The sequence below is a fragment of the Carassius gibelio genome, chromosome A14 (assembly GCF_023724105.1).
Source record: "Carassius gibelio isolate Cgi1373 ecotype wild population from Czech Republic chromosome A14, carGib1.2-hapl.c, whole genome shotgun sequence".
Taxonomy (NCBI): domain Eukaryota; kingdom Metazoa; phylum Chordata; class Actinopteri; order Cypriniformes; family Cyprinidae; genus Carassius; species Carassius gibelio.
The window spans coordinates 25,157,683-25,175,958 of NC_068384.1; the positions used below are offsets into that span (position 1 = coordinate 25,157,683).

Consider the following 18,276-nt stretch of genomic DNA (forward strand, 5'->3'; position numbering starts at 1 on the left):
GACTTATTGGTATCTTGGCAACAAGGGGTGGAGTCGTAAAGATCGCGGTTTGGGTCAGTATAGATTCTGTTTGACGAGGCCCCTGGGGGGTTGGGTAGGATACTGACGAGTGCAGGGAGTGCAAGTTCTGAGGGAGGTCCTGTGTCAAATGTGCTACCCTTTGCTAGACTCAGGTGTTCTCTCAAAACGGCAACGGAGACCAGAACGACAGAGGGCCACAATGACAAACACTTGTCTGAGGGTCATGAGATAGGAGCAAGCTCAGCTTTTAAGAGTACAAAGAACATCAGTCATAAATGATGAAAAATGCAGCAGGTGCTGGACAAAGTTCAAACTTTCTAGAGCGCAAGTGTTTAACCTTCTGCATTCGAAAGCTCAAACAAATGGAATATGCTTTGAAATTCTACGTGTTCAACTGTAGGCATATCTCAGCGTACATGTACAAAAATTAACTATACTTTGGTTTCCAGGGTGAGCTTCGACATCACAGTGCTAAGAGGTCCTTCATGAAAACCACCCGAGCCCAGAGAGCAGTCAGGCACTTGCACAAGTGACGAGGTGGCCGAGTGGTTAAGGCGATGGACTGCTAATCCATTGTGCTCTGCACGCGTGGGTTCGAATCCCATCCTCGTCGTTCCTTGCTCTACTCGTTCATCTGCTCTGCACATTTGGTGCACTTTCCTTTTGTTCCACGTTCACCTCATGCAGTGCGATCCAAAAGGGTCGATGATCTGAATCAGCTGTGTTAAATAAAGGAAGTACTATTTAAAAGGACGAGACCTGTTCTTCAACAACACAATAAGCTTCAAAAGAAGCTGGCAAAAATTGCCAAGGCTGACTGTATTTCAAGTCATCCTGGCGGGGTATTGGGTAAAGTTTTCAACCAGCAATGATCGCGCCTCGGATGAGCCTCATAGGCTACAATATTGCCTCTGCGAAAGAATGGTGTCAAAGGTCGCGACCTTTCAACTGGACCCATGTGGACGTGGAACGACAGGGTGGTAATTGGCTCCAAACTGCGTGGTGTGTCTACGAATCCAGTAGGCAGTATGTACGAGAAGCCTTATTTGCTGCTCTCCTTTTACTTAAAGAGGTTTGTGAGTTGCTTTCTCGAAGCCCTGGGGGAAGAGACTTATTGGTATCTTGGCAAAAAGGGGTGGAGTGGTAAAGCTGGTGGTTTGGGTCAGTATAGATTCTGTTTGACGAGGCCCCTGGGGGGTTGGGTAGGATACTGACGAGTGCAGGGAGTGCAAGTTCTGAGGGAGGTCCTGTGTCAAATGTGCTACCCTTTGCTAGACTCAGGTGTTCTCTCAAAACGGCAACGGAGACCAGAACGACAGAGGGCCACAATGACAAACACTTGTCTGAGGGTCATTAGATAGGAGCAAGCTCAGCTTTTAAGAGTACAAAGAACATCAGTCATAAATGATGAAAAATGCAGCAGGTGCTGGACAAAGTTCAAACTTTCTAGAGCGCACGTGTTTAACCTTCTGCATTCGAAAGCTCAAACAAATGGAATATGCTTTGAAATTCTACGTGTTCAACTGTAGGCATATCTCAGTGTACATGTACAAAAATTAACTATACTTTGGTTTCCAGGGTGAGCTTCGACATCACAGTGCTAAGAGGTCCTTCATGAAAACCACCCGAGCCCAGAGAGCAGTCAGGCTCTCGCACAAGTGACGAGGTGGCCGAGTGGTTAAGGCGATGGACTGCTAATCCATTGTGCTCTGCACGCGTGGGTTCGAATCCCATCCTCGTCGTTCCTTGCTCTGCTCGTTCAACTGCTCTGAACATTTGGTGCACTTTCCTTTTGTTCCACGTTCACCTCATGCAGTGCGATCCAAAAGGGTCGATGATCTGAATCAGCTGTGTTAAATAACGGAAGTACTATTTAAAGGGACGAGACCTGTTCTTCAACAACACAATAAGCTTCAAAAGAAGCTGGCAAAAATTGCCAAGGCTGACTGTATTTCAAGTCATCCTGGCGGGGTATTGGGTAAAGTTTTCAACCAGCAATGATCGCGCCTCGGATGAGCCTCATAGGCTACAATATTGCCTCTGCAAAAGAATGGTGTCAAAGGTCGCGACCTTTCAACTGGACCCATGTGGACGTGGAACGACAGGGTGGTAATTGGCTCCAAACTGCGTGGTGTGTCTACGAATCCAGTAGGCAGTATGTACGAGAAGCCTTATTTGCTGCTCTCCCTTTACTTAAAGAGGTTTGTGAGTTGCTTTCTCGAACCCCTGGGGGAAGAGACTTATTGGTATCTTGGCAACAAGGGGTGGAGTCGTAAAGATCGCGGTTTGGGTCAGTATAGATTCTGTTTGACGAGGCCCCTGGGGGGTTGTGTAGGATACTGACGAGTGCAGGGAGTGCAAGTTCTGAGGGAGGTCCTGTGTCAAATGTGCTACCCTTTGCTAGACTCAGGTGTTCTCTCAAAACGGCAACGGAGACCAGAACGACAGAGGGCCACAATGACAAGCGCTTGTCTGAGGGTCATTAGATAGGAGCAAGCTCAGCTTTTAAGAGTACAAAGAACATCAGTCATAAATGATGAAAAATGCAGCAGGTGCTGGACAAAGTTCAAACTTTCTAGAGCGCAAGTGTTTAACCTTCTGCATTCGAAAGCTCAAACAAATGGAATATGCTTTGAAATTCTACGTGTTCAACTGTAGGCATATCTCAGCGTACATGTACAAAAATTAACTATACTTTGGTTTCCAGGGTGAGCTTCGACATCACAGTGCTAAGAGGTCCTTCATGAAAACCACCCGAGCCCACAGAGCAGTCAGGCTCTCGCACAAGTGACGAGGTGGCCGAGTGGTTAAGGCGATGGACTGCTAATCCATTGTGCTCTGCACGCGTGGGTTCGAATCCCATCCTCGTCGTTCCTTGCTCTGCTGGTTCATCTGCTCTGCACATTTGGTGCACTTTCCTTTTGTTCCACGTTCACCTCATGCAGTGCGATCCAAAAGGGTCGATGATCTGAATCAGCTGTGTTAAATAAAGGAAGTACTATTTAAAAGGACGAGACCTGTTCTTCAACAACACAATAAGCTTCAAAAGAAGCTGGCAAAAATTGCCAAGGCTGACTGTATTTCAAGTCATCCTGGCGGGGTATTGGGTAAAGTTTTCAACCAGCAATGATCGCGCCTCGGATGAGCCTCATAGGCTACAATATTGCCTCTGCGAAAGAATGGTGTCAAAGGTCGCGACCTTTCAACTGGACCCATGTGGACGTGGAACGACAGGGTGGTAATTGGCTCCAAACTGCGTGGTGTGTCTACGAATCCAGTAGGCAGTATGTACGAGAAGCCTTATTTGCTGCTCTCCCTTTACTTAAAGAGGTTTGTGAGTTGCTTTCTCGAAGCCCTGGGGGAAGAGACTTATTGGTATCTTGGCAAAAAGGGGTGGAGTGGTAAAGCTCGCGGTTTGGGTCAGTATAGATTCTGTTTGACGAGGCCCCTGGGGGGTTGGGTAGGATACTGACGAGTGCAGGGAGTGCAAGTTCTGAGGGAGGTCCTGTGTCAAATGTGCTACCCTTTGCTAGACTCAGGTGTTCTCTCAAAACGGCAACGGAGACCAGAACGACAGAGGGCCACAATGACAAGCACTTGTCTGAGGGTCATGAGATAGGAGCAAGCTCAGCTTTTAAGAGTACAAAGAACATCAGTCATAAATGATGAAAAATGCAGCAGGTGCTGGACAAAGTTCAAACTTTCTAGAGCGCAAGTGTTTAACCTTCTGCATTCGAAAGCTCAAACAAATGGAATATGCTTTGAAATTCTACGTGTTCAACTGTAGGCATATCTCAGCGTACATGTACAAAAATTAACTATACTTTGGTTTCCAGGGTGAGCTTCGACATCACAGTGCTAAGAGGTCCTTCATGAAAACCACCCGAGCCCAGAGAGCAGTCAGGCACTCGCACAAGTGACGAGGTGGCCGAGTGGTTAAGGCGATGGACTGCTAATCCATTGTGCTCTGCACGCGTGGGTTCGAATCCCATCCTCGTCGTTCATTGCTCTGCTCGTTCATCTGCTCTGCACATTTGGTGCACTTTCCTTTTGTTCCACGTTCACCTCATGCAGTGCGATCCAAAAGGGTCGATGATCTGAATCAGCTGTGTTAAATAACGGAAGTACTATTTAAAGGGACGAGACCTGTTCTTCAACAACACAATAAGCTTCAAAAGAAGCTGGCAAAAATTGCCAAGGCTGACTGTATTTCAAGTCATCCTGGCGGGGTATTGGGTAAAGTTTTCAACCAGCAATGATCGCGCCTCTAATGAGCCTCATAGGCTACAATATTGCCTCTGCGAAAGAATGATGTCAAAGGTCGCGACCTTTCAACTGGACCCATGTGGACGTGGAACGACAGGGTGGTAATTGGCTCCAAACTGCGTGGTGTGTCTACGAATCCAGTAGGCAGTATGTACGAGAAGCCTTATTTGCTGCTCTCCCTTTACTTAAAGAGGTTTGTGAGTTGCTTTCTCGAAGCCCTGGGGGAAGAGACTTATTGGTATCTTGGCAAAAAGGGGTGGTGTGGTAAAGCTCGCGGTTTGGGTCAGTATAGATTCTGTTTTACGAGGCCCCTGGGGGGTTGGGTAGGATACTGACGAGTGCAGGGAGTGCAAGTTCTGAGGGAGGTCCTGTGTCAAATGTGCTACCCTTTGCTAGACTCAGGTGTTCTCTCAAAACGGCAACGGAGACCAGAACGACAGAGGGCCACAATGACAAACACTTGTCTGAGGGTCATGAGATAGGAGCAAGCTCAGCTTTTAAGAGTACAAAGAACATCAGTCATAAATGATGAAAAATGCAGCAGGTGCTGGACAAAGTTCAAACTTTCTAGAGCGCAAGTGTTTAACCTTCTGCATTCGAAAGCTCAAACAAATGGAATATGCTTTGAAATTCTACGTGTTCAACTGTAGGCATATCTCAGCGTACATGTACAAAAATTAACTATACTTTGGTTTCCAGGGTGAGCTTCGACATCACAGTGCTAAGAGGTCCTTCATGAAAACCACCCGAGCCCACAGAGCAGTCAGGCTCTCGCACAAGTGACGAGGTGGCCGAGTGGTTAAGGCGATGGACTGCTAATCCATTGTGCTCTGCACGCGTGGGTTCGAATCCCATCCTCGTCGTTCCTTGCTCTGCTCGTTCAACTGCTCTGAACATTTGGTGCACTTTCCTTTTGTTCCACGTTCACCTCATGCAGTGCGATCCAAAAGGGTCGATGATCTGAATCAGCTGTGTTAAATAACGGAAGTACTATTTAAAGGGACGAGACCTGTTCTTCAACAACACAATAAGCTTCAAAAGAAGCTGGCAAAAATTGCCAAGGCTGACTGTATTTCAAGTCATCCTGGCGGGGTATTGGGTAAAGTTTTCAACCAGCAATGATCGCGCCTCGGATGAGCCTCATAGGCTACAATATTGCCTCTGCAAAAGAATGGTGTCAAAGGTCGCGACCTTTCAACTGGACCCATGTGGACGTGGAACGACAGGGTGGTAATTGGCTCCAAACTGCGTGGTGTGTCTACGAATCCAGTAGGCAGTATGTACGAGAAGCCTTATTTGCTGCTCTCCCTTTACTTAAAGAGGTTTGTGAGTTGCTTTCTCGAACCCCTGGGGGAAGAGACTTATTGGTATCTTGGCAACAAGGGGTGGAGTCGTAAAGATCGCGGTTTGGGTCAGTATAGATTCTGTTTGACGAGGCCCCTGGGGGGTTGTGTAGGATACTGACGAGTGCAGGGAGTGCAAGTTCTGAGGGAGGTCCTGTGTCAAATGTGCTACCCTTTGCTAGACTCAGGTGTTCTCTCAAAACGGCAACGGAGACCAGAACGACAGAGGGCCACAATGACAAGCGCTTGTCTGAGGGTCATTAGATAGGAGCAAGCTCAGCTTTTAAGAGTACAAAGAACATCAGTCATAAATGATGAAAAATGCAGCAGGTGCTGGACAAAGTTCAAACTTTGTAGAGCGCAAGTGTTTAACCTTCTGCATTCGAAAGCTCAAACAAATGGAATATGCTTTGAAATTCTACGTGTTCAACTGTAGGCATATCTCAGCGTACATGTACAAAAATTAACTATACTTTGGTTTCCAGGGTGAGCTTCGACATCACAGTGCTAAGAGGTCCTTCATGAAAACCACCCGAGCCCACAGAGCAGTCAGGCTCTCGCACAAGTGACGAGGTGGCCGAGTGGTTAAGGCGATGGACTGCTAATCCATTGTGCTCTGCACGCGTGGGTTCGAATCCCATCCTCGTCGTTCCTTGCTCTGCTGGTTCATCTGCTCTGCACATTTGGTGCACTTTCCTTTTGTTCCACGTTCACCTCATGCAGTGCGATCCAAAAGGGTCGATGATCTGAATCAGCTGTGTTAAATAAAGGAAGTACTATTTAAAAGGACGAGACCTGTTCTTCAACAACACAATAAGCTTCAAAAGAAGCTGGCAAAAATTGCCAAGGCTGACTGTATTTCAAGTCATCCTGGCGGGGTATTGGGTAAAGTTTTCAACCAGCAATGATCGCGCCTCGGATGAGCCTCATAGGCTACAATATTGCCTCTGCGAAAGAATGGTGTCAAAGGTCGCGACCTTTCAACTGGACCCATGTGGACGTGGAACGACAGGGTGGTAATTGGCTCCAAACTGCGTGGTGTGTCTACGAATCCAGTAGGCAGTATGTACGAGAAGCCTTATTTGCTGCTCTCCCTTTACTTTAAGAGGTTTGTGAGTTGCTTTCTCGAAGCCCTGGGGGAAGAGACTTATTGGTATCTTGGCAACAAGGGGTGGAGTCGTAAAGATCGCGGTTTGGGTCAGTATAGATTCTGTTTGACGAGGCCCCTGGGGGGTTGGGTAGGATACTGACGAGTGCAGGGAGTGCAAGTTCTGAGGGAGGTCCTGTGTCAAATGTGCTACCCTTTGCTAGACTCAGGTGTTCTCTCAAAACGGCAACGGAGACCAGAACGACAGAGGGCCACAATGACAAACACTTGTCTGAGGGTCATGAGATAGGAGCAAGCTCAGCTTTTAAGAGTACAAAGAACATCAGTCATAAATGATGAAAAATGCAGCAGGTGCTGGACAAAGTTCAAACTTTCTAGAGCGCAAGTGTTTAACCTTCTGCATTCGAAAGCTCAAACAAATGGAATATGCTTTGAAATTCTACGTGTTCAACTGTAGGCATATCTCAGCGTACATGTACAAAAATTAACTATACTTTGGTTTCCAGGGTGAGCTTCGACATCACAGTGCTAAGAGGTCCTTCATGAAAACCACCCGAGCCCAGAGAGCAGTCAGGCACTTGCACAAGTGACGAGGTGGCCGAGTGGTTAAGGCGATGGACTGCTAATCCATTGTGCTCTGCACGCGTGGGTTCGAATCCCATCCTCGTCGTTCCTTGCTCTACTCGTTCATCTGCTCTGCACATTTGGTGCACTTTCCTTTTGTTCCACGTTCACCTCATGCAGTGCGATCCAAAAGGGTCGATGATCTGAATCAGCTGTGTTAAATAAAGGAAGTACTATTTAAAAGGACGAGACCTGTTCTTCAACAACACAATAAGCTTCAAAAGAAGCTGGCAAAAATTGCCAAGGCTGACTGTATTTCAAGTCATCCTGGCGGGGTATTGGGTAAAGTTTTCAACCAGCAATGATCGCGCCTCGGATGAGCCTCATAGGCTACAATATTGCCTCTGCGAAAGAATGGTGTCAAAGGTCGCGACCTTTCAACTGGACCCATGTGGACGTGGAACGACAGGGTGGTAATTGGCTCCAAACTGCGTGGTGTGTCTACGAATCCAGTAGGCAGTATGTACGAGAAGCCTTATTTGCTGCTCTCCTTTTACTTAAAGAGGTTTGTGAGTTGCTTTCTCGAAGCCCTGGGGGAAGAGACTTATTGGTATCTTGGCAAAAAGGGGTGGAGTGGTAAAGCTCGCGGTTTGGGTCAGTATAGATTCTGTTTGACGAGGCCCCTGGGGGGTTGGGTAGGATACTGACGAGTGCAGGGAGTGCAAGTTCTGAGGGAGGTCCTGTGTCAAATGTGCTACCCTTTGCTAGACTCAGGTGTTCTCTCAAAACGGCAACGGAGACCAGAACGACAGAGGGCCACAATGACAAACACTTGTCTGAGGGTCATTAGATAGGAGCAAGCTCAGCTTTTAAGAGTACAAAGAACATCAGTCATAAATGATGAAAAATGCAGCAGGTGCTGGACAAAGTTCAAACTTTCTAGAGCGCACGTGTTTAACCTTCTGCATTCGAAAGCTCAAACAAATGGAATATGCTTTGAAATTCTACGTGTTCAACTGTAGGCATATCTCAGTGTACATGTACAAAAATTAACTATACTTTGGTTTCCAGGGTGAGCTTCGACATCACAGTGCTAAGAGGTCCTTCATGAAAACCACCCGAGCCCAGAGAGCAGTCAGGCTCTCGCACAAGTGACGAGGTGGCCGAGTGGTTAAGGCGATGGACTGCTAATCCATTGTGCTCTGCACGCGTGGGTTCGAATCCCATCCTCGTCGTTCCTTGCTCTGCTCGTTCAACTGCTCTGAACATTTGGTGCACTTTCCTTTTGTTCCACGTTCACCTCATGCAGTGCGATCCAAAAGGGTCGATGATCTGAATCAGCTGTGTTAAATAACGGAAGTACTATTTAAAGGGACGAGACCTGTTCTTCAACAACACAATAAGCTTCAAAAGAAGCTGGCAAAAATTGCCAAGGCTGACTGTATTTCAAGTCATCCTGGCGGGGTATTGGGTAAAGTTTTCAACCAGCAATGATCGCGCCTCGGATGAGCCTCATAGGCTACAATATTGCCTCTGCAAAAGAATGGTGTCAAAGGTCGCGACCTTTCAACTGGACCCATGTGGACGTGGAACGACAGGGTGGTAATTGGCTCCAAACTGCGTGGTGTGTCTACGAATCCAGTAGGCAGTATGTACGAGAAGCCTTATTTGCTGCTCTCCCTTTACTTAAAGAGGTTTGTGAGTTGCTTTCTCGAACCCCTGGGGGAAGAGACTTATTGGTATCTTGGCAACAAGGGGTGGAGTCGTAAAGATCGCGGTTTGGGTCAGTATAGATTCTGTTTGACGAGGCCCCTGGGGGGTTGTGTAGGATACTGACGAGTGCAGGGAGTGCAAGTTCTGAGGGAGGTCCTGTGTCAAATGTGCTACCCTTTGCTAGACTCAGGTGTTCTCTCAAAACGGCAACGGAGACCAGAACGACAGAGGGCCACAATGACAAGCGCTTGTCTGAGGGTCATTAGATAGGAGCAAGCTCAGCTTTTAAGAGTACAAAGAACATCAGTCATAAATGATGAAAAATGCAGCAGGTGCTGGACAAAGTTCAAACTTTCTAGAGCGCAAGTGTTTAACCTTCTGCATTCGAAAGCTCAAACAAATGGAATATGCTTTGAAATTCTACGTGTTCAACTGTAGGCATATCTCAGCGTACATGTACAAAAATTAACTATACTTTGGTTTCCAGGGTGAGCTTCGACATCACAGTGCTAAGAGGTCCTTCATGAAAACCACCCGAGCCCACAGAGCAGTCAGGCTCTCGCACAAGTGACGAGGTGGCCGAGTGGTTAAGGCGATGGACTGCTAATCCATTGTGCTCTGCACGCGTGGGTTCGAATCCCATCCTCGTCGTTCCTTGCTCTGCTGGTTCATCTGCTCTGCACATTTGGTGCACTTTCCTTTTGTTCCACGTTCACCTCATGCAGTGCGATCCAAAAGGGTCGATGATCTGAATCAGCTGTGTTAAATAAAGGAAGTACTATTTAAAAGGACGAGACCTGTTCTTCAACAACACAATAAGCTTCAAAAGAAGCTGGCAAAAATTGCCAAGGCTGACTGTATTTCAAGTCATCCTGGCGGGGTATTGGGTAAAGTTTTCAACCAGCAATGATCGCGCCTCGGATGAGCCTCATAGGCTACAATATTGCCTCTGCGAAAGAATGGTGTCAAAGGTCGCGACCTTTCAACTGGACCCATGTGGACGTGGAACGACAGGGTGGTAATTGGCTCCAAACTGCGTGGTGTGTCTACGAATCCAGTAGGCAGTATGTACGAGAAGCCTTATTTGCTGCTCTCCCTTTACTTAAAGAGGTTTGTGAGTTGCTTTCTCGAAGCCCTGGGGGAAGAGACTTATTGGTATCTTGGCAAAAAGGGGTGGAGTGGTAAAGCTCGCGGTTTGGGTCAGTATAGATTCTGTTTGACGAGGCCCCTGGGGGGTTGGGTAGGATACTGACGAGTGCAGGGAGTGCAAGTTCTGAGGGAGGTCCTGTGTCAAATGTGCTACCCTTTGCTAGACTCAGGTGTTCTCTCAAAACGGCAACGGAGACCAGAACGACAGAGGGCCACAATGACAAGCACTTGTCTGAGGGTCATGAGATAGGAGCAAGCTCAGCTTTTAAGAGTACAAAGAACATCAGTCATAAATGATGAAAAATGCAGCAGGTGCTGGACAAAGTTCAAACTTTCTAGAGCGCAAGTGTTTAACCTTCTGCATTCGAAAGCTCAAACAAATGGAATATGCTTTGAAATTCTACGTGTTCAACTGTAGGCATATCTCAGCGTACATGTACAAAAATTAACTATACTTTGGTTTCCAGGGTGAGCTTCGACATCACAGTGCTAAGAGGTCCTTCATGAAAACCACCCGAGCCCAGAGAGCAGTCAGGCACTCGCACAAGTGACGAGGTGGCCGAGTGGTTAAGGCGATGGACTGCTAATCCATTGTGCTCTGCACGCGTGGGTTCGAATCCCATCCTCGTCGTTCATTGCTCTGCTCGTTCATCTGCTCTGCACATTTGGTGCACTTTCCTTTTGTTCCACGTTCACCTCATGCAGTGCGATCCAAAAGGGTCGATGATCTGAATCAGCTGTGTTAAATAACGGAAGTACTATTTAAAGGGACGAGACCTGTTCTTCAACAACACAATAAGCTTCAAAAGAAGCTGGCAAAAATTGCCAAGGCTGACTGTATTTCAAGTCATCCTGGCGGGGTATTGGGTAAAGTTTTCAACCAGCAATGATCGCGCCTCTAATGAGCCTCATAGGCTACAATATTGCCTCTGCGAAAGAATGGTGTCAAAGGTCGCGACCTTTCAACTGGACCCATGTGGACGTGGAACGATAGGGTGGTAATTGGCTCCAAACTGCGTGGTGTGTCTACGAATCCAGTAGGCAGTATGTACGAGAAGCCTTATTTGCTGCTCTCCCTTTACTTAAAGAGGTTTGTGAGTTGCTTTCTCGAACCCCTGGGGGAAGAGACTTATTGGTATCTTGGCAACAAGGGGTGGAGTCGTAAAGATCGCGGTTTGGGTCAGTATAGATTCTGTTTGACGAGGCCCCTGGGGGGTTGGGTAGGATACTGACGAGTGCAGGGAGTGCAAGTTCTGAGGGAGGTCCTGTGTCAAATGTGCTACCCTTTGCTAGACTCAGGTGTTCTCTCAAAACGGCAACGGAGACCAGAACGACAGAGGGCCACAATGACAAACACTTGTCTGAGGGTCATGAGATAGGAGCAAGCTCAGCTTTTAAGAGTACAAAGAACATCAGTCATAAATGATGAAAAATGCAGCAGGTGCTGGACAAAGTTCAAACTTTCTAGAGCGCAAGTGTTTAACCTTCTGCATTCGAAAGCTCAAACAAATGGAATATGCTTTGAAATTCTACGTGTTCAACTGTAGGCATATCTCAGCGTACATGTACAAAAATTAACTATACTTTGGTTTCCAGGGTGAGCTTCGACATCACAGTGCTAAGAGGTCCTTCATGAAAACCACCCGAGCCCAGAGAGCAGTCAGGCACTTGCACAAGTGACGAGGTGGCCGAGTGGTTAAGGCGATGGACTGCTAATCCATTGTGCTCTGCACGCGTGGGTTCGAATCCCATCCTCGTCGTTCCTTGCTCTACTCGTTCATCTGCTCTGCACATTTGGTGCACTTTCCTTTTGTTCCACGTTCACCTCATGCAGTGCGATCCAAAAGGGTCGATGATCTGAATCAGCTGTGTTAAATAAAGGAAGTACTATTTAAAAGGACGAGACCTGTTCTTCAACAACACAATAAGCTTCAAAAGAAGCTGGCAAAAATTGCCAAGGCTGACTGTATTTCAAGTCATCCTGGCGGGGTATTGGGTAAAGTTTTCAACCAGCAATGATCGCGCCTCGGATGAGCCTCATAGGCTACAGTATTGCCTCTGCGAAAGAATGATGTCAAAGGTCGCGACCTTTCAACTGGACCCATGTGGACGTGGAACGACAGGGTGGTAATTGGCTCCAAACTGCGTGGTGTGTCTACGAATCCAGTAGGCAGTATGTACGAGAAGCCTTATTTGCTGCTCTCCCTTTACTTAAAGAGGTTTGTGAGTTGCTTTCTCGAAGCCCTGGGGGAAGAGACTTATTGGTATCTTGGCAAAAAGGGGTGGTGTGGTAAAACTCGCGGTTTGGGTCAGTATAGATTCTGTTTTACGAGGCCCCTGGGGGGTTGGGTAGGATACTGACGAGTGCAGGGAGTGCAAGTTCTGAGGGAGGTCCTGTGTCAAATGTGCTACCCTTTGCTAGACTCAGGTGTTCTCTCAAAACGGCAACGGAGACCAGAACGACAGAGGGCCACAATGACAAACACTTGTCTGAGGGTCATGAGATAGGAGCAAGCTCAGCTTTTAAGAGTACAAAGAACATCAGTCATAAATGATGAAAAATGCAGCAGGTGCTGGACAAAGTTCAAACTTTCTAGAGCGCAAGTGTTTAACCTTCTGCATTCGAAAGCTCAAACAAATGGAATATGCTTTGAAATTCTACGTGTTCAACTGTAGGCATATCTCAGCGTACATGTACAAAAATTAACTATACTTTGGTTTCCAGGGTGAGCTTCGACATCACAGTGCTAAGAGGTCCTTCATGAAAACCACCCGAGCCCAGAGAGCAGTCAGGCACTCGCACAAGTGACGAGGTGGCCGAGTGGTTAAGGCGATGGACTGCTAATCCATTGTGCTCTGCACGCGTGGGTTCGAATCCCATCCTCGTCGTTCCTTGCTCTGCTCGTTCAACTGCTCTGAACATTTGGTGCACTTTCCTTTTGTTCCACGTTCACCTCATGCAGTGCGATCCAAAAGGGTCGATGATCTGAATCAGCTGTGTTAAATAACGGAAGTACTATTTAAAGGGACGAGACCTGTTCTTCAACAACACAATAAGCTTCAAAAGAAGCTGGCAAAAATTGCCAAGGCTGACTGTATTTCAAGTCATCCTGGCGGGGTATTGGGTAAAGTTTTCAACCAGCAATGATCGCGCCTCGGATGAGCCTCATAGGCTACAATATTGCCTCTGCAAAAGAATGGTGTCAAAGGTCGCGACCTTTCAACTGGACCCATGTGGACGTGGAACGACAGGGTGGTAATTGGCTCCAAACTGCGTGGTGTGTCTACGAATCCAGTAGGCAGTATGTACGAGAAGCCTTATTTGCTGCTCTCCCTTTACTTAAAGAGGTTTGTGAGTTGCTTTCTCGAACCCCTGGGGGAAGAGACTTATTGGTATCTTGGCAACAAGGGGTGGAGTCGTAAAGATCGCGGTTTGGGTCAGTATAGATTCTGTTTGACGAGGCCCCTGGGGGGTTGGGTAGGATACTGACGAGTGCAGGGAGTGCAAGTTCTGAGGGAGGTCCTGTGTCAAATGTGCTACCCTTTGCTAGACTCAGGTGTTCTCTCAAAACGGCAACGGAGACCAGAACGACAGAGGGCCACAATGACAAGCGCTTGTCTGAGGGTCATTAGATAGGAGCAAGCTCAGCTTTTAAGAGTACAAAGAACATCAGTCATAAATGATGAAAAATGCAGCAGGTGCTGGACAAAGTTCAAACTTTCTAGAGCGCAAGTGTTTAACCTTCTGCATTCGAAAGCTCAAACAAATGGAATATGCTTTGAAATTCTACGTGTTCAACTGTAGGCATATCTCAGCGTACATGTACAAAAATTAACTATACTTTGGTTTCCAGGGTGAGCTTCGACATCACAGTGCTAAGAGGTCCTTCATGAAAACCACCCGAGCCCAGAGAGCAGTCAGGCACTCGCACAAGTGACGAGGTGGCCGAGTGGTTAAGGCGATGGACTGCTAATCCATTGTGCTCTGCACGCGTGGGTTCGAATCCCATCCTCGTCGTTCCTTGCTCTGCTCGTTCATCTGCTCTGCACATTTGGTGCACTTTCCTTTTGTTCCACGTTCACCTCATGCAGTGCGATCCAAAAGGGTCGATGATCTGAATCAGCTGTGTTAAATAAAGGAAGTACTATTTAAAAGGACGAGACCTGTTCTTCAACAACACAATAAGCTTCAAAAGAAGCTGGCAAAAATTGCCAAGGCTGACTGTATTTCAAGTCATCCTGGCGGGGTATTGGGTAAAGTTTTCAACCAGCAATGATCGCGCCTCGGATGAGCCTCATAGGCTACAATATTGCCTCTGCGAAAGAATGATGTCAAAGGTCGCGACCTTTCAACTGGACCCATGTGGACGTGGAACGACAGGGTGGTAATTGGCTCCAAACTGCGTGGTGTGTCTACGAATCCAGTAGGCAGTATGTACGAGAAGCCTTATTTGCTGCTCTCCCTTTACTTAAAGAGGTTTGTGAGTTGCTTTCTCGAAGCCCTGGGGGAAGAGACTTATTGGTATCTTGGCAAAAAGGGGTGGAGTGGTAAAGCTCGCGGTTTGGGTCAGTATAGATTCTGTTTGACGAGGCCCCTGGGGGGTTGGGTAGGATACTGACGAGTGCAGGGAGTGCAAGTTCTGAGGGAGGTCCTGTGTCAAATGTGCTACCCTTTGCTAGACTCAGGTGTTCTCTCAAAACGGCAACGGAGACCAGAACGACAGAGGGCCACAATGACAAACACTTGTCTGAGGGTCATTAGATAGGAGCAAGCTCAGCTTTTAAGAGTACAAAGAACATCAGTCATAAATGATGAAAAATGCAGCAGGTGCTGGACAAAGTTCAAACTTTCTAGAGCGCACGTGTTTAACCTTCTGCATTCGAAAGCTCAAACAAATGGAATATGCTTTGAAATTCTACGTGTTCAACTGTAGGCATATCTCAGTGTACATGTACAAAAATTAACTATACTTTGGTTTCCAGGGTGAGCTTCGACATCACAGTGCTAAGAGGTCCTTCATGAAAACCACCCGAGCCCAGAGAGCAGTCAGGCTCTCGCACAAGTGACGAGGTGGCCGAGTGGTTAAGGCGATGGACTGCTAATCCATTGTGCTCTGCACGCGTGGGTTCGAATCCCATCCTCGTCGTTCCTTGCTCTGCTCGTTCAACTGCTCTGAACATTTGGTGCACTTTCCTTTTGTTCCACGTTCACCTCATCCAGTGCGATCCAAAAGGGTCGATGATCTGAATCAGCTGTGTTAAATAACGGAAGTACTATTTAAAGGGACGAGACCTGTTCTTCAACAACACAATAAGCTTCAAAAGAAGCTGGCAAAAATTGCCAAGGCTGACTGTATTTCAAGTCATCCTGGCGGGGTATTGGGTAAAGTTTTCAACCAGCAATGATCGCGCCTCGGATGAGCCTCATAGGCTACAATATTGCCTCTGCAAAAGAAAGGTGTCAAAGGTCGCGACCTTTCAACTGGACCCATGTGGACGTGGAACGACAGGGTGGTAATTGGCTCCAAACTGCGTGGTGTGTCTACGAATCCAGTAGGCAGTATGTACGAGAAGCCTTATTTGCTGCTCTCCCTTTACTTAAAGAGGTTTGTGAGTTGCTTTCTCGAACCCCTGGGGGAAGAGACTTATTGGTATCTTGGCAACAAGGGGTGGAGTCGTAAAGATCGCGGTTTGGGTCAGTATAGATTCTGTTTGACGAGGCCCCTGGGGGGTTGTGTAGGATACTGACGAGTGCAGGGAGTGCAAGTTCTGAGGGAGGTCCTGTGTCAAATGTGCTACCCTTTGCTAGACTCAGGTGTTCTCTCAAAACGGCAACGGAGACCAGAACGACAGAGGGCCACAATGACAAGCGCTTGTCTGAGGGTCATTAGATAGGAGCAAGCTCAGCTTTTAAGAGTACAAAGAACATCAGTCATAAATGATGAAAAATGCAGCAGGTGCTGGACAAAGTTCAAACTTTGTAGAGCGCAAGTGTTTAACCTTCTGCATTCGAAAGCTCAAACAAATGGAATATGCTTTGAAATTCTACGTGTTCAACTGTAGGCATATCTCAGCGTACATGTACAAAAATTAACTATACTTTGGTTTCCAGGGTGAGCTTCGACATCACAGTGCTAAGAGGTCCTTCATGAAAACCACCCGAGCCCACAGAGCAGTCAGGCTCTCGCACAAGTGACGAGGTGGCCGAGTGGTTAAGGCGATGGACTGCTAATCCATTGTGCTCTGCACGCGTGGGTTCGAATCCCATCCTCGTCGTTCCTTGCTCTGCTCGTTCAACTGCTCTGAACATTTGGTGCACTTTCCTTTTGTTCCACGTTCACCTCATCCAGTGCGATCCAAAAGGGTCGATGATCTGAATCAGCTGTGTTAAATAACGGAAGTACTATTTAAAGGGACGAGACCTGTTCTTCAACAACACAATAAGCTTCAAAAGAAGCTGGCAAAAATTGCCAAGGCTGACTGTATTTCAAGTCATCCTGGCGGGGTATTGGGTAAAGTTTTCAACCAGCAATGATCGCGCCTCGGATGAGCCTCATAGGCTACAATATTGCCTCTGCAAAAGAAAGGTGTCAAAGGTCGCGACCTTTCAACTGGACCCATGTGGACGTGGAACGACAGGGTGGTAATTGGCTCCAAACTGCGTGGTGTGTCTACGAATCCAGTAGGCAGTATGTACGAGAAGCCTTATTTGCTGCTCTCCCTTTACTTAAAGAGGTTTGTGAGTTGCTTTCTCGAACCCCTGGGGGAAGAGACTTATTGGTATCTTGGCAACAAGGGGTGGAGTCGTAAAGATCGCGGTTTGGGTCAGTATAGATTCTGTTTGACGAGGCCCCTGGGGGGTTGTGTAGGATACTGACGAGTGCAGGGAGTGCAAGTTCTGAGGGAGGTCCTGTGTCAAATGTGCTACCCTTTGCTAGACTCAGGTGTTCTCTCAAAACGGCAACGGAGACCAGAACGACAGAGGGCCACAATGACAAGCGCTTGTCTGAGGGTCATTAGATAGGAGCAAGCTCAGCTTTTAAGAGTACAAAGAACATCAGTCATAAATGATGAAAAATGCAGCAGGTGCTGGACAAAGTTCAAACTTTGTAGAGCGCAAGTGTTTAACCTTCTGCATTCGAAAGCTCAAACAAATGGAATATGCTTTGAAATTCTACGTGTTCAACTGTAGGCATATCTCAGCGTACATGTACAAAAATTAACTATACTTTGGTTTCCAGGGTGAGCTTCGACATCACAGTGCTAAGAGGTCCTTCATGAAAACCACCCGAGCCCACAGAGCAGTCAGGCTCTCGCACAAGTGACGAGGTGGCCGAGTGGTTAAGGCGATGGACTGCTAATCCATTGTGCTCTGCACGCGTGGGTTCGAATCCCATCCTCGTCGTTCCTTGCTCTGCTCGTTCAACTGCTCTGAACATTTGGTGCACTTTCCTTTTGTTCCACGTTCACCTCATCCAGTGCGATCCAAAAGGGTCGATGATCTGAATCAGCTGTGTTAAATAACGGAAGTACTATTTAAAGGGACGAGACCTGTTCTTCAACAACACAATAAGCTTCAAAAGAAGCTGGCAAAAATTGCCAAGGCTGACTGTATTTCAAGTCATCCTGGCGGGGTATTGGGTAAAGTTTTCAACCAGCAATGATCGCGCCTCGGATGAGCCTCATAGGCTACAATATTGCCTCTGCAAAAGAAAGGTGTCAAAGGTCGCGACCTTTCAACTGGACCCATGTGGACGTGGAACGACAGGGTGGTAATTGGCTCCAAACTGCGTGGTGTGTCTACGAATCCAGTAGGCAGTATGTACGAGAAGCCTTATTTGCTGCTCTCCCTTTACTTAAAGAGGTTTGTGAGTTGCTTTCTCGAACCCCTGGGGGAAGAGACTTATTGGTATCTTGGCAACAAGGGGTGGAGTCGTAAAGATCGCGGTTTGGGTCAGTATAGATTCTGTTTGACGAGGCCCCTGGGGGGTTGTGTAGGATACTGACGAGTGCAGGGAGTGCAAGTTCTGAGGGAGGTCCTGTGTCAAATGTGCTACCCTTTGCTAGACTCAGGTGTTCTCTCAAAACGGCAACGGAGACCAGAACGACAGA

The 18,276-nt window shown here is 47.3% G+C and overlaps 1 protein-coding gene and 32 non-coding genes across 33 annotated transcripts in view; 16 read left to right on the plus strand and 17 right to left on the minus strand.

Annotated features, from left to right (window-relative positions):
• Positions 1-18,276, minus strand: part of LOC128026950 (ligand-dependent nuclear receptor corepressor-like protein) — a 473,072-nt gene that overhangs the window by 317,940 nt on the left and 136,856 nt on the right. The gene's annotated exons all lie outside the window — the stretch shown is intronic.
• trnas-gcu (transfer RNA serine (anticodon GCU)) lies at positions 553-634 on the plus strand. Its single transcript has one exon. It is a non-coding gene; the product is annotated as a tRNA-Ser (tRNA).
• Positions 804-944, minus strand: LOC128027973 (U4 spliceosomal RNA). Its single transcript, XR_008186965.1, has one exon. It is a non-coding gene; the product is annotated as a U4 spliceosomal RNA (small nuclear RNA).
• On the plus strand, positions 1,682-1,763 carry trnas-gcu (transfer RNA serine (anticodon GCU)). The gene has a single exon. It is a non-coding gene; the product is annotated as a tRNA-Ser (tRNA).
• Positions 1,933-2,073, minus strand: LOC128028146 (U4 spliceosomal RNA). Its single transcript, XR_008187130.1, has one exon. It is a non-coding gene; the product is annotated as a U4 spliceosomal RNA (small nuclear RNA).
• trnas-gcu (transfer RNA serine (anticodon GCU)) lies at positions 2,811-2,892 on the plus strand. Its single transcript has one exon. It is a non-coding gene; the product is annotated as a tRNA-Ser (tRNA).
• On the minus strand, positions 3,062-3,202 carry LOC128027974 (U4 spliceosomal RNA). Its single transcript, XR_008186966.1, has one exon. It is a non-coding gene; the product is annotated as a U4 spliceosomal RNA (small nuclear RNA).
• On the plus strand, positions 3,940-4,021 carry trnas-gcu (transfer RNA serine (anticodon GCU)). Its single transcript has one exon. It is a non-coding gene; the product is annotated as a tRNA-Ser (tRNA).
• Positions 4,191-4,331, minus strand: LOC128028135 (U4 spliceosomal RNA). Its single transcript, XR_008187119.1, has one exon. It is a non-coding gene; the product is annotated as a U4 spliceosomal RNA (small nuclear RNA).
• On the plus strand, positions 5,069-5,150 carry trnas-gcu (transfer RNA serine (anticodon GCU)). The gene has a single exon. It is a non-coding gene; the product is annotated as a tRNA-Ser (tRNA).
• Positions 5,320-5,460, minus strand: LOC128028155 (U4 spliceosomal RNA). Its single transcript, XR_008187138.1, has one exon. It is a non-coding gene; the product is annotated as a U4 spliceosomal RNA (small nuclear RNA).
• Positions 6,198-6,279, plus strand: trnas-gcu (transfer RNA serine (anticodon GCU)). The gene has a single exon. It is a non-coding gene; the product is annotated as a tRNA-Ser (tRNA).
• Positions 6,449-6,589, minus strand: LOC128027975 (U4 spliceosomal RNA). Its single transcript, XR_008186967.1, has one exon. It is a non-coding gene; the product is annotated as a U4 spliceosomal RNA (small nuclear RNA).
• On the plus strand, positions 7,327-7,408 carry trnas-gcu (transfer RNA serine (anticodon GCU)). The gene has a single exon. It is a non-coding gene; the product is annotated as a tRNA-Ser (tRNA).
• Positions 7,578-7,718, minus strand: LOC128027976 (U4 spliceosomal RNA). The gene has a single exon (XR_008186968.1). It is a non-coding gene; the product is annotated as a U4 spliceosomal RNA (small nuclear RNA).
• On the plus strand, positions 8,456-8,537 carry trnas-gcu (transfer RNA serine (anticodon GCU)). Its single transcript has one exon. It is a non-coding gene; the product is annotated as a tRNA-Ser (tRNA).
• On the minus strand, positions 8,707-8,847 carry LOC128028156 (U4 spliceosomal RNA). The gene has a single exon (XR_008187139.1). It is a non-coding gene; the product is annotated as a U4 spliceosomal RNA (small nuclear RNA).
• On the plus strand, positions 9,585-9,666 carry trnas-gcu (transfer RNA serine (anticodon GCU)). The gene has a single exon. It is a non-coding gene; the product is annotated as a tRNA-Ser (tRNA).
• Positions 9,836-9,976, minus strand: LOC128027977 (U4 spliceosomal RNA). Its single transcript, XR_008186969.1, has one exon. It is a non-coding gene; the product is annotated as a U4 spliceosomal RNA (small nuclear RNA).
• trnas-gcu (transfer RNA serine (anticodon GCU)) lies at positions 10,714-10,795 on the plus strand. The gene has a single exon. It is a non-coding gene; the product is annotated as a tRNA-Ser (tRNA).
• LOC128028137 (U4 spliceosomal RNA) lies at positions 10,965-11,105 on the minus strand. Its single transcript, XR_008187120.1, has one exon. It is a non-coding gene; the product is annotated as a U4 spliceosomal RNA (small nuclear RNA).
• trnas-gcu (transfer RNA serine (anticodon GCU)) lies at positions 11,843-11,924 on the plus strand. The gene has a single exon. It is a non-coding gene; the product is annotated as a tRNA-Ser (tRNA).
• Positions 12,094-12,234, minus strand: LOC128028107 (U4 spliceosomal RNA). Its single transcript, XR_008187092.1, has one exon. It is a non-coding gene; the product is annotated as a U4 spliceosomal RNA (small nuclear RNA).
• On the plus strand, positions 12,972-13,053 carry trnas-gcu (transfer RNA serine (anticodon GCU)). Its single transcript has one exon. It is a non-coding gene; the product is annotated as a tRNA-Ser (tRNA).
• Positions 13,223-13,363, minus strand: LOC128028157 (U4 spliceosomal RNA). Its single transcript, XR_008187141.1, has one exon. It is a non-coding gene; the product is annotated as a U4 spliceosomal RNA (small nuclear RNA).
• On the plus strand, positions 14,101-14,182 carry trnas-gcu (transfer RNA serine (anticodon GCU)). The gene has a single exon. It is a non-coding gene; the product is annotated as a tRNA-Ser (tRNA).
• LOC128027978 (U4 spliceosomal RNA) lies at positions 14,352-14,492 on the minus strand. The gene has a single exon (XR_008186970.1). It is a non-coding gene; the product is annotated as a U4 spliceosomal RNA (small nuclear RNA).
• Positions 15,230-15,311, plus strand: trnas-gcu (transfer RNA serine (anticodon GCU)). The gene has a single exon. It is a non-coding gene; the product is annotated as a tRNA-Ser (tRNA).
• LOC128028071 (U4 spliceosomal RNA) lies at positions 15,481-15,621 on the minus strand. The gene has a single exon (XR_008187057.1). It is a non-coding gene; the product is annotated as a U4 spliceosomal RNA (small nuclear RNA).
• On the plus strand, positions 16,359-16,440 carry trnas-gcu (transfer RNA serine (anticodon GCU)). The gene has a single exon. It is a non-coding gene; the product is annotated as a tRNA-Ser (tRNA).
• LOC128028072 (U4 spliceosomal RNA) lies at positions 16,610-16,750 on the minus strand. The gene has a single exon (XR_008187058.1). It is a non-coding gene; the product is annotated as a U4 spliceosomal RNA (small nuclear RNA).
• Positions 17,488-17,569, plus strand: trnas-gcu (transfer RNA serine (anticodon GCU)). Its single transcript has one exon. It is a non-coding gene; the product is annotated as a tRNA-Ser (tRNA).
• On the minus strand, positions 17,739-17,879 carry LOC128028073 (U4 spliceosomal RNA). Its single transcript, XR_008187059.1, has one exon. It is a non-coding gene; the product is annotated as a U4 spliceosomal RNA (small nuclear RNA).